Source organism: Lissotriton helveticus, chromosome 9, assembly GCF_964261635.1.
Source record: "Lissotriton helveticus chromosome 9, aLisHel1.1, whole genome shotgun sequence".
NCBI lineage: Eukaryota > Metazoa > Chordata > Amphibia > Caudata > Salamandridae > Lissotriton > Lissotriton helveticus.
This window is the reverse complement of record NC_136070.1, coordinates 977,566,630-977,582,766: the sequence shown is the minus strand read 5'-3', so window position 1 is coordinate 977,582,766 and position 16,137 is coordinate 977,566,630. Positions and strand designations below refer to the sequence as shown.

Here is a 16,137-nt window from a genome sequence, read left to right as displayed (position 1 = left end):
AGGAAAGAATGTAAGCAGCCCTATTTTTCCGAATTATAGTTGCTTCGCAACGTAGGACAAGCAATCATGAGATGGCTGTAATGAGTATCAAGACAAAGAGGTAAATATTTTACAACTCAAGACATTTAAACTTTTGTTCTGATCCCCAATAAGCCCTGATGATTGACTACATAGTCCGATATCATGCTTCCAAACAAAGAAGCATCAAAAATCAGCATTGTTTTGGCTAAGGGTTTGAAAGCCTGATAGAAGCCATATGGAACATTGCAACACTCGCTGCCTCCAATAGTTGTTTCAGGAGCAGAACAAATAATGCAGTTGGAACTGAAAAGTTTCCTAGACATCTCAACAAAAAAGCTATTAGTCGGAGGCCGCAGATGTACAGGCCTTTTTAAAAGGCAGGTAACAGTATACAGGCATCATATCACTGGGAGTGTTGGAAGGGGCAACTACTCTATGAAAGAATTGCACCGTAATTGTCACAAATGCTGTCAAAACCCATACCTTCAAGTTATTCTTAGTATAGGAACTTCTCAATGTTAAAACATGTTTTATATTTTTTGCATCTCAAATTTAAGTGACAATGCCACACGTGTCAAGCGCTAAAGCAACAGCAAAGAATGCATTAAGGGCAGAAGTGACATATATCTTCTTACCAAATGAGGATAAAATCACATTAAAGCTCTGCTCATGGTACTCAACGTCTAGAGGGTATTCAGGCGTGCACCTTCCATATGGTTTGTGTTGATATTCAAGCCTTCAGTTTTGATGCAGCGACTTATCAAAATATGCGAATTAAAGGAGAGATACAGAGTCTAGTCTCCCTGTTGGCTAGTGTCTTAAATCTCTGTTTGGTATAAAGGCCCAATGTTGGAAAAGAAAATATCTGGTATCAAACACTGGAGTCCTAAAACTCCCTGCCTCTACATCTCAGGCAATAACTGTGGCTGTCTCAATTCAGGAGGGACCTAAAGACCTGGTTTTTCAAATGAACCACAGACCACCTCCTCCCCTCCCCCAGCGCATTAAGAACCTAATGGGTGAGTAGTCACGCTTTACAAGAAATCTGACTGATAGATGATATGATGGTTACAGCACAATTTCCTAAACACTCAGTCATTCCTTTGGGTTACCAAAGATTACCTTAGACAGAACCCAAGTACTGGCTGTAAGCAAGGATGGCTAATCTGTCAGGAAGATGAGCAGTAATCCAAATAAGGAGGACTAGTTCCCGATAATGTATTCTCAAATCGAAAAAGTTAATATTTTTTAGGTTGGCAAGGCTGCCTGCATGGAAAAAACATAGCATCAGCAGACAAAGCCCTATTTAGCACAGAAAATCGAGCCAAGATAAGAAGAGGAAAGCCCCACTAAACCGAAAGCAGGCGACAGGGTAGGGTTCTATCTTAGTTCCAGAGAAACAGGCAATGGAGCTGCTTTCCTCATACTTACAAGATGTTTCTTGATGGAAAGAAGCAAAATAGAATATTTCTCTGGGACGACAACCAGTTTGTGTAGGACTCTGAAACTCAAATAGAGGAAAAAGAATAGAGGGTACAGAACATGCCAAAGCCTCTAGAGCAAAGAGCATGGATTAGCCTGCGTTATAGTTTGTTTCAGGTGGTCATTTTACTGGGCTGTTCATAGCATGGAGTGAGCATGTGCAGACAGTCAAGTTAGTGGTGAAGTAGTAGTTGGAAAATATATATTGCACCACACTAGTCTTTGGATAAGGCAAATAAGGGGCTAACGAAAGCCAAAGTAAAAACATTACTATATCCATTGCGATGTTTTCAGCAGTGGTCTCATACATAACGAGCCACAATAGTGACTGATATTGAGGACTTAGACACCAATCAGAAGAGTCTTGCTAATGTTTGTAGCAAAGCTTGAACACTGATAATTTTCAAAGGAAGGAGTAAGAAAGGGGTATTATGGTAAGTGTTACAGGTCCCAGGGAAGACCTTTACAGTCAAAAGTGTGTTATTTAGGGACTAGAAATAAACAGGATAGACCAGTCTTGAAGGAGAACAAAATGTACAAGTTAAGGCTCTACACCAACACCCTTGTCTTCCAAAAATGAGATGTGTGAGTTATCCCAAGACAGCCTTCTCTTCTTCCTAGTCTCATTGATGAATTCAGTGTCTTGGTTTTCAAGATGTTATATCGCATGCTGTCTCTAGCGTATGCAGTGCACATATAAATGTGAGGCAATCGACTTCTATTGGCTGAGGCTGCTAAACGTAAAGGTGATACACATTTGGTCTAAGACAAGAAAGTGAAAATATTGCCACCCCCCCAGGGGTGTGGAATTTATTAAAATATCTACTTGTCCATGGGGCAGGTTGCTTCATAAATCTACTTGTCCTGTAACAAAATCCACTTGTCCTTTTGGTGCCATGTGGTGCGGCGACAAATTATGGCAGCTCTTATATAGCCTCTATGATTATGCCAGGGTTCATACCATAGAAGTGTTTGAATATTAGCAATCCCTTTATGTTGCCACTTTTCTGCAGATCTACATACTGGGACTGAAGGTAGTGGTAAGAAATAGTTCCAGGGTTGGAATGCCCTTGTGAGTCTGTGCAAACCTACTAACTTGCATGTGTAAGGGTTTTCAACAACTCTTCTCTAATCTTTTCCCATACTGAGAAATGTTGGAAATTTACTCCTGACAATGGCAGACGTAAACCTTCTTCCAGATTTGGGGAAAAAGTGGTTGAAGGGAAAATGAACTTTCAAACACTCAGGTTTTCGCATGAGCAAATCTACACATGCATATTTGCTCATGATAAACTGCAGTTCACAAATATTTTCTAGGAGTACAATTTCTTGCCCTACTTCTGAAAATTCTTAAATTTACGAAAGCCCTACAGCTGCACTTAATGCAAGGACATATATCAAGGGTGCACTTTTGAGACTTTCTTTATTAATTGGGCCCCTAATTTGGACTGGCGTTAACCACAACCTTTTGTGTTTATTAAAATTCTCTCTCCCTCTCTGTATCAGCTGGCTTCACTGTGAGTGACAGCATCAAGCTCTTTCACAAGGAGCATATTGGCACACAGTCGTTTGTCTCAGTGGCAGTAACTAATGTGGCAGTGTGGTTTTTTTTTTAGACCACATTTTTTTGCTTTTGCCATTGTTTGTTATAATGGTGATTGCCCGGCAGCTCTCACATCAATAAGGTTTTACAAAAACCATGCCAAAACAAGTCACGTATAGGCAAAACTAAAAAGCTGACCACTAATTTCAGACCTACTGGTTTTGCCAATGCTTGTTTATTTTCATGTTTCCCATACTCTTATTGAAACTGGTTACATTGATTTTCCAAAATGAATATTTTTGTGAAATACTAGCATACATCAACACATTTTACTAAATGATGCTGCTAAGAAATGGTACCTGAAATTTCACAGTAGTTTAGCAAAATGTATTATTTTCATACTTTCATTTTTTTTAGGAACATTTTATATTGAAAGCAAAGAGTCATTAATCTTGCTTTCAAGCTTCTGAAAATATTTGCATCTAATCCGAGAGCATTCTGGGAGCATTATGCATAGCCTCACATTGCTAATCTTTAAAACCGTGAGTACACATTTTTATACTGGAACTACTGTCAGTAGTGCAGTCAGAACGTACGTTTACTTAGAGCGCTCACCCTAATAATAAAGGCTTTCAATTAATGAACCATAAATACAAGTTTGAACAGCATTAACATAGGCACACAAATATTAACTTAACTTCAGGCATAGTCCAGTTACCTGGCCCTTAACTAGCTACTGCAAACTGGCAGCCAAAGGGTTTGTGCTGCAGGGGGTTGGGCCTACTTGTCCCAAGGACAAAATACACATTAAAACTTGTTGCCCTTGACCCCAAACAATATGTCCTGGGCGTCGGGCTATAGGAATTCCACATCCCTGCCCCCCCCCCCCCCGTCACCCAAAAAACTTCACACAGTAATACTAGAAAAGTTACTTACCTTCGGTAATGCTCTTTTTGGTAGATACCATTTAATCACAGATTCTTCACCTTTTGAATATTCTCCAGGTGTCAGATTGTATCTGGACACTTTTTTCAGCAGTACCTCTGAACGGTGGTAGGTGACACCATGTGGCTCCACATCAATGCTGTCCCACTATGTATATAACAAACAGAGCCTATTTAGGCACCGCTACTGTGTGTGACGTCAGTTGCTTTTTGAGACTTTCTCTGCACTCAGACGAAGAGCCCCAAAAGCAAATTGGTTTTTGTAGGAATGGGTCCACATGTCGTATTGTACCAAGTTAGGTTTATTGCAGGATAAGAACAACTTAGACATCCACAGCAGGCAGGAGCACGACCGGTAAACATCCAACCGTAACTCCACTCTTTACACTTAGCATTCTACATGACCACTAACAATTCCAAAGCTGACATTATATTAGAATACAACACACCTCCCCCCTTTTGAAAACAAAAAAAAAACGAAAAAAAAAACCAAACATCCAAAATCACTAAAATAATAAAAAAAACTTTTAAGAACAAACAAAATCTCTTAATTTTGCAGGAACATGTTTTACACGAGAGCTTCTGCGTGCACAAACAGGTTCCAAATTACATTCTTGAGCATTATCAAAAACAACATCAGGAATATTAGTAGAAGCAGGTTGTGCAGGAGAATTATTGATACATGTTTGATGTGACACATGAGATGTTCCCAGATTATCAAAAACCTCATGTGAACCTGGAAAATCCGAATCAGCAACAGGAAACAACTGACTCATGAGATTTTACATCCAAACAAAAATTTTTTTTCTTTAAATCATCGGATCTGCAAATTGAGATGCGCCTAAAATTCCAAATCTTGCCACCCTCTACTCTCACAGCTTTGCTAAAGACTTCAGTGACCTTAACTGGAGAAGACCATCTGGAAACACCTTTTGGAATAATACCACCAAATTTTACCCTCACAAAATCACCTACAGATAGTTTGGAGGAATCAGACTTCTGAGAAGAACTCTAACATCTTCTCTTGGTATCTGCCAACACGATCCCTAATATTCTTCATATCTAACTCCAGATAATCACCATCTCTCGCTTTCAACCACCAAGGCAAAATTTTTGTTCCTGGCTTCCTACAACGTAACATTTCAAAAGGAGATAAGCCGGTGACTGAGTTGGGAGACATGCGATAAGTGAACAAGGTAGCTTGTAAGGCCTTCTTCCATTTCAAACCACTCCGTAAAGCTAATTGGCAAGACTCTTTAATAACTCTGTTAAAACGCTCCACTTGGCCATTGGATTGTGGAGAATAATTAGAAACTCTTTTATGGAGAATACCACAGACTTTCAAAAATGAAGTAAATACTTCACTCACAAACTGCGGGCCATTGTCTGAAACTATTTCTTCCGGTAAACCCTCTCTACAGAAAACCTCATTTAAAAATTCCACAACAATTTCAGAACTGACCTTTTCCACAATCTTCAATTCAGGCCACTTTGAAAAATAGTCCACAAGAACTACAGCAAACATATCCTTACCGGACTGATAGTTGAAAGGACCAATGATGTCGATACCTAATTTTCTCCAAGGTCCTAGAGCAAACTCGACAGGAGAAAAGCTAGCAGAAACAGGTTTTACAGATTTATCGCTCAAAGAACAAGGAGAACAATTTCTCACCCATCTGTCAATCATGGCATCCATACTGGGCCAACCAATAAAATTCTCTAATCCTTCTCTTAGTAGCAGACATTCCCATATGGCCTTCATGAGCCAAATTACAAATGGACACTCTAACATCCTTTGGAGGAACAATTTTGTCATCTCTATAAACCATATCATTAATCACCATCAGATCATCTTTAACCTTAAAGAAAGAAGCCAATTCACCACTTAACTTTCTTTCTTCAGGCCAACCATTCCTTAAGTAAACTTTCACTTTCTCAAGAACATCATCATGAAGCATAGCCTTAGACCAAACACTTTCAGTAATAGAGTTTTCCTGATCTTTCCCAGCAATTAAGTTGACATCACACAAAGTAAAAGCTACATCACACTCCTCAGGATAATTCTCATTCAAACAATCGCCAATTGGAAAGCGTGACATGCAATCCGCATGCACATTGAGACGCCCAGGAACATAGACAACCTCACAACGATATTCTTGCAACTTAGCAGCAAGACGGGCGAGACGAGCAGTGAGAGTTCTACCACCACCAGCTGATAACATACTGACTAGAGGTTTGTGGTCCGTCCTCAACGAAAATTTCGTCCCCCAAAGAAATTGGCGAAAATGTTGAGTGGCCCAAGTACAGGCAAGAAGCTCTTTCTCTATTGTGGAATAATGAAACTCTGCATCTCGTAGAGTCCTTGATGCATAGGACACCACGTGTTCACCCAAACTGTCCTTTTGCATTAAAACAGCACCTAAACCCACATTGCTTGCATCCACACAAACTATACATTCTTTATGGACAGAAAAAGGCTTAAGAAAAGGTGCATTAATAATTTTGCCCTTTAAAATGTCAAAAGAAAGTTGTTGATCTTTGCCCCAGACAAACTTCGCTTGTTTCTTCAACAAAGTTCGTAAAGGGTGCACTATAGTAGAGTAATCTTTGACAAATTTACCATAAAATTCAGTGAGTCCCAAGAAAGACAACAATTGTTCTTTAGAAGAGGGAACAGGGGCTTCAGTAATACTTTTGACATGATTAAACTTAGGTTTTATTCCATCTTTTGAGATTTCATGTCCTAAATACTCAACCTTAGGTTGCCTGAATCTGCATTTGTTGAATTTTAAAGTGAGACCTTTCTTCTGAACATTAGCCAGTACACAATGTAGATTGTGATCATGCTCTTTAAAATTTTCCCCAAAAATTAGGATGTCATCCTGAAAAGCGATGGCTCCTTTACAGTCAAAAAGAACCTCCTTCATTAAGCGCTGAAAAACAGATGCAGCCTTGCAAGTCCAAAAGGCATTCTCAAATATTGGAACATGCCTTCCGGAGTTACAAAAGCCGTCAGTTTTTTTGACTCTTCATGTAACTCGACCTGGTGGTACGCGCTGGCTAAATCAATCGTTGAAAAAACAGTGGCACCAGTAAGTGAGGAGATTAATTCATGGATGTTGGGAAGGGGATGTTTGTCAACCCAAATCTCTTTATTAAGACTGCGGAGATCCACACATAAGCGGAGCTCGCCAGAACTCTTGAGTGATAAAACAACGAGAGAAACCCAGGGGGAAGATTCAATAGGTTCTATGATCTGTTTAGACACAAGATCTTCAAGGATTTCTCTGAGTTTCCCACGATAAGCTAATGGAACATTCCTAACTCTATGCCTGACTGGAATGGCATTATCATTAAGGATAATCTTGTGTTTAAAATCAGAAAATTTCCCTAAAGACTCTTTGAAAACATCAGGAAAATTCTTCTTAACGTTCTCTATAAAAAGAGTATTTTCTCCCATATCACATACATTCAAAACAGATATATCACCCAAGTAAACTGGGGGATCGGCATTGGGGTCAAGTTTGATCCCAAGAGCACCTTGATGTGGCCAACCTAAAATAGCTACTACTTTAGTAGCTACATAAACTTTCCCTTTGGTATATCTGTCTTCAATCTGTATATCAGCCCAAAAGAAACCTTCAATATTTATTCTCTGTTCATTGTATCCCCCGGGGCAAATATCAGGAGCTATCAATTCCCTGTTACTCCATAAGCTTTCAAACAATTTTAGACCAATAATGGAATACCATGAGCAGGAATCAATCATCATGAGAATAGGTTGGTTATCAATAAGAATAGTACAAGAAGGAAATTCTTTTTGTTCTGATTCATCTACAGACAAAAGGCAGTTAAAGCTATGTAGAACTTCTTCTTCTTCTTGCGAAATATAGTTGACTCTTTGGGAAGAACGACAAACAGTAGCAAAATGACCTTTTCTCTTGCATTTAACACACACTTTATCCCAAGCAGGACATCCCCTGTAGTTCCCAAGATGACTCGAACTGCCACATCTGTAACAAGAAATGTTTTTCCTGTAAGCAAACTTATTTTCTACAACATTCTTATTTTCTGACAAACCCTTTTATCACCATCTTTTTTAGGAGGTACTCTATTAGGATTAAATGAATTTGTTTGGTTCTTTACTAATGAAACTTCAGTTTCAGGAACTTGTGACTTTGGTGTTTGACCTCTTATCTCAGACACAAATAATTCGGACTGTTCAATGCCTTTCGCAATGTTAATTACTGCACTCAAAGAGGATTCTGTCCCTAACCAAAGTCTTTCTTGAATTTTCTTACTCTTCGTGCGCATCATAATCTGGTCTCTCAGAACTTGTTCGTAAGAAATTGTTTCGAAAGCACATGAACAAGCCAAAGAACGTAAAGCAGAAACATAGTTCTCGATTGTTTCGTCTTGTTTCTGGACACGGGAATAGAACTTAAATCGTTCCATGACAGTATTTATTTTCCTGCCAAAACGAATTTTCATCTGTCTAGTAGCTTTTTCGAAAACATCAATGTCTCCAGCATCCTCTACAGGAGGAAGATTGTCAAATTCCTTAATGCCTGCTCCACCTAGATAATGTCTAAGGAGAGCTAATTTGCGTTTGGCTGAGCACCCATCTTTTTCCAGAACATCGACGTAAGCCACGAACATTGATACCACAAATCCCACTCAATGTTTGGCTCACCAGCAGTTTGAAGGAAATGAGGTGGCGCAGCAATGTTAGACATATTTTCTCTTTCCTTTTTTTTTTTTTGAAAATGGAAAGAAATTAAAAATAAGAGGGAAAAAAAATATATGTTTTTTTTTTTTTTTTTTTTATAAGTATGAATACCTTGTTTTTATATGTTCCAGATGTTAGGTGGGAGCTAATTTGTAAATCAGGAAGTATACTCAAAATAGGACGAAGTTGTGATGAGAAATGAAAATGCTTCGTAAAATTTCCTTTCAAAATACAGTCATGAAGCAAAACCAAAATGGTGGCACGTAGCTGACATCATCACGTCAGAAAGGTGAAGGGTAATACCCAGAATGCACACGGCTTCTCTCTAGGTGCAGGAAAAGAAACTACGTCACAGTCACTATGGAGCAGGAAACGAAGCCGTAGCGAGTACAAGATTCCAGACCAACTTGAAAGATGCACAAACCAACGGTGAATGCTAACAGTAAGTTGAAACCTCTTTTTAAGGACTTAAAATCATAATCCTTGAACACTTTGTTTCCGAAACGTGTTTTTTTTTTTTTTTTTTTAAATAACGCCGCTTGCAAGGTAAAATTATTCTCACGCTTCAAGCATTCCTTTTCTGTTTTCGGGCACGCTTGTCAGACAGACACTTTGACGAAAAGAGAAAATAATTTTACCAGATCACGGGAATCCTTTTCAAGAAGATGTCACTGAAATTTAGATACGTGACAATAGAGGTGTGTAGATCAAACGTGAACGTTGTCCTTTTTATCCTTCTTCCGAGTTTCCGTTCTTGGTTTCCCAAACGTCGCCAGTAATTATGTAGGAATGGGCCCACACGTCGTATTGTACCAAGTTAGGTTTATTGCAGGATAAGAACAACTTAGACATCCACAGCAGGCAGGAGCACGACCGGTAAACATCCAACCGTAACTCCACTCTCTACACTTAGCATTCTACATGACCACTAACAATTCCAAAGCTGACATCATATTAGAATACAACAGTTTTGATCAGTGTACAGATTCCTGGATTAAGTATCTTATTAATGGAGAGGGCCGAGTCACAGAATCGGAAGGATGGGTGGGTCGGTGAGGAATCTGTAGCTAGATAGTCTCTACCAGAAAGAACATTACCAAAGGAAAGTAACTTTTTTATTCTGATAGAGACTTCTAACCATAGATTCCTACACTTCAGAATAGATACCAGAGCACTATCTATTAGAAGGTGGGTCTGTGAATGTGGCATAAACCAAAATGTCCTGTATGACAGAGGGTAAAATGCCCCTCTTGGCCAACCCTGCGGTCTAGACAGTAGTGCTTTGTTAACGTATGGAGTGACACTCACAATTCTACCTAGCAGATGTCCAGGTCAGGAACTCTGGGTGCCAATGCAGTGGTGGCAGCTTAGGGTCTGATGGAATGAGTTGGCAGTCCTTCTGGAGGTTGCTGCTTTGCCAATGTATAGCAGGTCTTAATGGAGAGCTCAATCCAACGGGAGATGATCTGTTTCTGCACAGCCTTGTCTTTTTCACACCAGAACAACACAAAGCACCGATAGTCCATCCAGTGTACATTTGTACGATCAATGTAAAAGCTTAGTTTTTAGGTCGAGCCTGTCCCATTCCGCAGGAATGGATAGGATCGAATTCATGTCGGCAAAATCCTCTTCAAACTAAGGGCTTTCAGCCCGGCGTTTTCTTGCAGTTCACGAGAACATGCACGAGCATTCACGGCCAGGGCTTCTCCTCCCCTAGCAGCACTCCTCCCACACCAGCAACTCCCCCCTCCCACACCAGCACCTCCCCTCTCTCTCCCCGCAAACACAGCCTTGCCGTAGCAGCACTCCTCCCACACCAGCACCTCCCCCCTCCCACACCAGCACCTCCCCTCTCTCCCCGCAAACACAGCCTTTCCTTTCATTTCTCCTCCCCCTCCCCAGCCCGTAGCAGCACTCCTCCTTTTGTTTGCCTTTTCCCACTCGATGCTCCTTATAAACATTCCATGATGTGCCGTCTTGCATAGCATGCAAACACCACATCAGTGCATTTAAAAATACATTTGTAGAATAATAAATATGATGAAAACATTGTAGTCACGGGATAACCATATACTGAGGAGCTGCAAACAGTGCTGTATCAGCTACTTACAATAAAATTGATGATTTCTATAAGCAGGCAAAACAGACCCGGAGCTCACACTACTATTGCTCGGCAGCAGGAGGCTTACAAATAATTAATGCAAACATAACGTTGTTATGTTTTCAACCGCCATGTTTTCCTCTCCTTCCATCGGGGCGGGGAGGCATTCTTTCGGCAAAGCTGCACTTTCGTTAGCCGCATTTAACATTTCTCTTCAAAAGAAGTCCCCTCGATGTCACATACCGGTATTACGCCGATAAGGTCGCATTTTGCTGGACAAGGCACTAAAACAACGGCATTCCTTCTCCCCCGGGCGCTCGCGCTCCACCCAGAGTCTCTTCACAAGATGGCCGCCGTGTGGTGTTGTTGCTGCGCCCGGCTGCAGGGAATCAATACAAAGGCGTTGAAGGAACCCGGGGCTGGGACGTGTACCGAGGGCTCAACTCTGCACGAGAAAAACTGGTTTTCATTTTAAATCAGAGAGCGTAAGAGAGCCAATGGTTACGAAGGAAACGGAACCCCGATAACAGCAGAATAATATATATTTTTTAAACGGAAACGTTGCAGGTCTTGATTTTTTTTTGTTGCTGTAATTCCCCACCGGGACCCGGAGGCAGCTTCTAAACACCGAGGCGGCCACCGTCTTCAAAATAAAGGTAAATGTTTCACAAAATAAAGCTGTATATATATAACTGCAAAACGGCGACCCATTAGACTGCAGCTGTTTTAACCCAGAAGGAAATTAGAAATAATTAGAGGTTTAATGAAGAAAGGGAGGCGTATGGCATACCGAAGGTGAACCACAACTGATCCATGGAGGACTGCAGCTGTATTAAAATGCGTGCTGCTACCGCTTACGAAAACCCCTTTACAAAAAAAAAAAGACGCGGGCGCCATTGGCAAACTAAAGACGAGCAGGCAGAATTTTTATTAGCAACTAAATGATTTATTGTATACGTACCCCACCATCACAATTACAGCTTCGTTCAGCGTCCGGTGTGAAAAAAATCCCATTAAACATTGAACATGCTAGTCATCTTAAAAATAGATTAAGCCGCTCCCATTTTTTTTTCCTTTACAGTCAACATTTTTGCAGGAGATAGGAGGTTCCGGAGCTTGAAAATCCAACAGGTTTCTTTGTGTGCCGCAGATCTCAGTTGGACACGGGGTGCTGCAAGACAGGATGGCAATTTGTAGAAACAAGCATTGGCATAGCCAATAGGTCTCGCTTGTGGGACCGTATAAGTATTTAGTTACAAGGATATTGTGCTGCAAAACAAAATACTTATAAGGTCCCACAAGCGAGACCTATTGGCTATGCCAATGCTTGCTTTGTGGGGATCCAAGTGATGAAGTCTGTCCTCAGAGCGGTGAGACAGCACACATATAGCGAGCTCGGTGATGGTTTGGCCAACGTGGAATAGCTTCATAACTTTCGGCAAAATGAGGCTCGCATTCGTAGAACCAGATTGTCTAGGAGGAAGATAGACTACTGCAGGTTAACATAAAAGGCTTGAAGCTCACTCACTTGCAGGTCCTAAGTGATGGCAACCAGAAACACAGTCTTCAGAGTGAGGAATCACAAAGGACAGCTGAGAAGTGGCTACAAGGGAGTGCATATCAAATATGTGAGTACCAAATTAGGTCCTACTGTTGCATAAGAAAAAATGTTTGCAGCTCTTTCAAAAATGTATCACAACTGGTGATTGAAACAACAAAGTCTGGTCTGGCAGGTGCAAAAAGGCCAAAAGAGCTGAAAGGTACCCAGAGCAAAGTCTTGCCGGCGAGAGAGAGAACAAAACAAAACCCCAGAACATCGGATAACTTCACCTGAAGTGAGTTAATTCTAGGATGTGGTTCTGTCGGGTGGACCTGTGATTATTTCAAAATACAATACATGTAATGCATCAATTGTACTCTCAACACACACAAGGACAAAAGACCAAAACTATAAATTTATGCTCAATTTTTTATCAGAATTACTTCATTCTGTAACGAGCTGTTAGTTTATATCAAAAAATGAAATCGAATTATATATCAAATACAATTTAGTGACATTTGTGCATAGTGAAACAGTGAATAAGTGCACAATATATACAATGACAGAGAAATGTTTTTGTCTAAAATCATTTGTACAGGAGAGGCCAGAGTTCAATTTATAACCACAGTTTCACCCTTGTTATGGAAACCGGGTCATTCTGGACCTAAAGATTACGTCGACGTTTCGACCCTTCTACGCCCCTTTAGGTGGTCGCGGCGGGTCTTTTTCAAGACGGTGAAGCGGGGATTAAATGTGCACGATCTTGATAGGCATCGGGGTGCTATGCCTAAAGTGCAAATGAGCTGCACATCTGGGGGAGTTAATCCGTTGTTGCGAAGTAGCAGATAGCTTAAAACTGACCTCTGTCTCGCTCGCACCATTACAACGGACGATCGAGACAGAGGTCCGTTTTAAGCTATCTGCTACTTCGCAACAACGGATTAACTCCCCCAGATGTGCAGCTCATTTGCACTTTAGGCATAGCACCCCGATGCCTATCAAGATCGTGCACATTTAATCCCCGCTTCACCGTCTTGAAAAAGACCCGCCGCGACCACCTAAAGGGGCGCAGAAGGGTCGAAACGTCGACGTAATCTTTAGGTACAGAATGACCCGGTTTCCATAACAAGGATGAAACTGTGGTTATAAATTGAACTCTGGCCTCTCCTGTACAAATTATTTTAGATAAAAACATTTCTCTGTCATTGTATATATTGTGCACTTATTCACTGTTTCACTATGCACAAATGTCACTAAATTGTATTTGATATATAATTCGATTTCATTTTTTAATATAAACTAACAGCTCGTTACAGAATGAAGTAATTCTGATAAAAAATTGAGCATACATTTATAGTTTTGGTCTTTTGTCCTTGTGTGTGTTGAGAGTACAATTGATGCATTACATGTATTGTATTTTGAAATAATCACTGGTCCAGCCGACAGAACCACTTTTTCTTGAAATGTTTACATTACCCAGGTTCTGAGGGACACAGGGTCACCCCATTTTTTTGAACTAATTCTAGGATGTGCCGCACCCTAAAATAAAATTTGTCCCAATGACAGGTGTATACAGTTTGTGTTGACAGATGCCTTGCTGCAAGGATGACATCAACCGCTTCCGGAAGAATGTCAAAGGTGTTCATCTGTCGCCACTCAATCTCCATGCTTTAAGGTGGAGATTGCAAATGCTTCTGTGTAGAACCCTGCCTCTGTACTGTGAGAAGAGATGCTCCTGATAGGCAGCCTGATCGAGGACAGTTGCTCAAGTCCAGAAGCTCTGTGTACCGTGTCCAATCCAGGGACACGAGGATGATTTGAGACCAGTAAGTCCTGATGAACTTCAGAACTCAGGACACAGGAGGTATTGGGATCATAGCCTGAATGTCCTGGGCTTTCCTTTCTGGTGTAAAGACAGAAAACCAAACCTTTTCCAGAAGGGTTTTAATTAAGGGGAGCATCTGATGAGTTGGGTGTGACTACGGCACGTTGCTAGTGAAACCCAAAGGAGGCAGGTTTGCAGTAGTCTGGAGGTGGTTGACTGCTCGCCTTCAACTGCCAGTCATCGAGGTAGTGAAAGGCATGGGACGCCTGACTATGTAGGTGTGCTGTGATCACCGCCATCACTTTTGTGAACATCTGAAGTGTGCTGCTGAGATCAGAGAGGAGTACAGCAAACTTGGAGTACAGCAAACTTAAAATGCTTCTGTCCCACTACTTCGCCAATGGGCCTGCAGGATGGGTATATGGAAATAAGTGTCCTGCAGGTCTAATGCCACCGTCCAGTCTTCAGACAAGACGTGGACCATTGTGAGCATCTTTAATTTTTCCTTCCGGGAGGAAGGCGTTGAGGGAGAGCAAGACTAAAATAGGACAAAGGACTCTGTCCTTCTTTGCATGAGAAAGTAGCAGGAATAACAACCATAACCTACTTCTGGCGCAAACACCCTTTTGATAGCCCTTTTGGCCAAAAGGCTTGCACATGATGCTGTAAAAAGGACAGATGGCGCTCCATCAGTTGTTCTGGAGATCGTGGAAGGTGTGGCAGAATGGCAATGAAGGGCAAAGTGTACCCCTTTCAGACTATCTGCAGGACCCACCTCTCCAATGTTATCTGCCAACCTGACAAGAATCGTTGGATCCTGCCTCCAAACCGGTGGCTGTGCCTCTATAAAGGCGGGCTAAAGGGGTTTGGAAGGTGGGGCTACGGGGCAGGGGGGGCGGTGGATGAAGTGGCTCACTAACCTGGACCATGGGGCGGTGGGTGCTGCAGCCTTGACCGTGAAAATGCTGGGTACCCTGCTGAGGATGAATTGACTGCCGGTATGGGGGGCCTCTGCCAAAGCAGAAGAAGGAAATATTGGGCCGATGTGTCTGGCGAGCCAGTGCAGATAAGCACTGGGGTTGTGCTGTGACGCTTCTCTCTTTGAATTGCTCCAGAGTAGAAGCTGTCTGGTCTCTAAACATGACCAATCCGTAGATACACTTTTTCAGTCGCAGGATTCCCTACTCAGGGGGAAGTGTCGAGGCAACTGGATTCTTGAAGGTCACCATATCGATTTTATTCATGGTATGGTTGTTCTATCTCGTCACCCACATTATAATTGTTGTCCAAATCCATTCCAAATAAGGAATACAACATAGGTGTTCTTCCTTGTGGAGGTGGTATGTCAAGAGGAGAAGTCTGCGCTTCAACGGAACTACAGCATGGCATTTGTCAGGTTCGTAGCAGCGCCAACTCGGAGTCAGAGAGCGCAATGTGAGCCTGGTCCTCCATCGTTGATGGATTCAGCTTTGTTGTCTGAGCTCCAGTAAGCAGCATGAAGCATAGCGCCAGAGGCCGAGTCAGTGCAGAAGCTGAGGGAGGCCTAGGTGTGGATTTGGAGGGTCCAACCGGCGTTGAGTGGGAATCATCAGCAGTGTCACAGATGGAGGGGGCTCTCTGCTCCTCGGGCCTAGCAGGCATGCCACAGGGAGTTGGTAAATATCTGAATAGTCACAGCATGGGCTCACAGAAGACTTCAATCGGCCTCAGTGTTGCAGACTGCCCTGGAAACTCAGGTTGTCAAAAAACAAGTTGTGGAATGGACTCTGAGGTCGACCAACCTCTGGAGAGAGATTGAGAGGTATGGCGACACACTCGTGCCTTCTCAGGAGAATGTGTGTGGGGAAGGTGTCCTAGTCTCACTTGGATTTTTTTCCCGACTTACCTAAATATTTGGAGCATGAAATCAAATAACTCTGGTATGGTGCCTGCAACTTCTGGACTGATGCTGA

At 41.8% G+C, this 16,137-nt stretch overlaps 1 protein-coding gene across 1 annotated transcript in view; it reads left to right on the top strand.

Annotated features, from left to right (window-relative positions):
• LOC144783344 (uncharacterized) overlaps positions 1-16,137 on the top strand; it is a 144,625-nt gene that overhangs the window by 117,832 nt on the left and 10,656 nt on the right. The gene's annotated exons all lie outside the window — the stretch shown is intronic.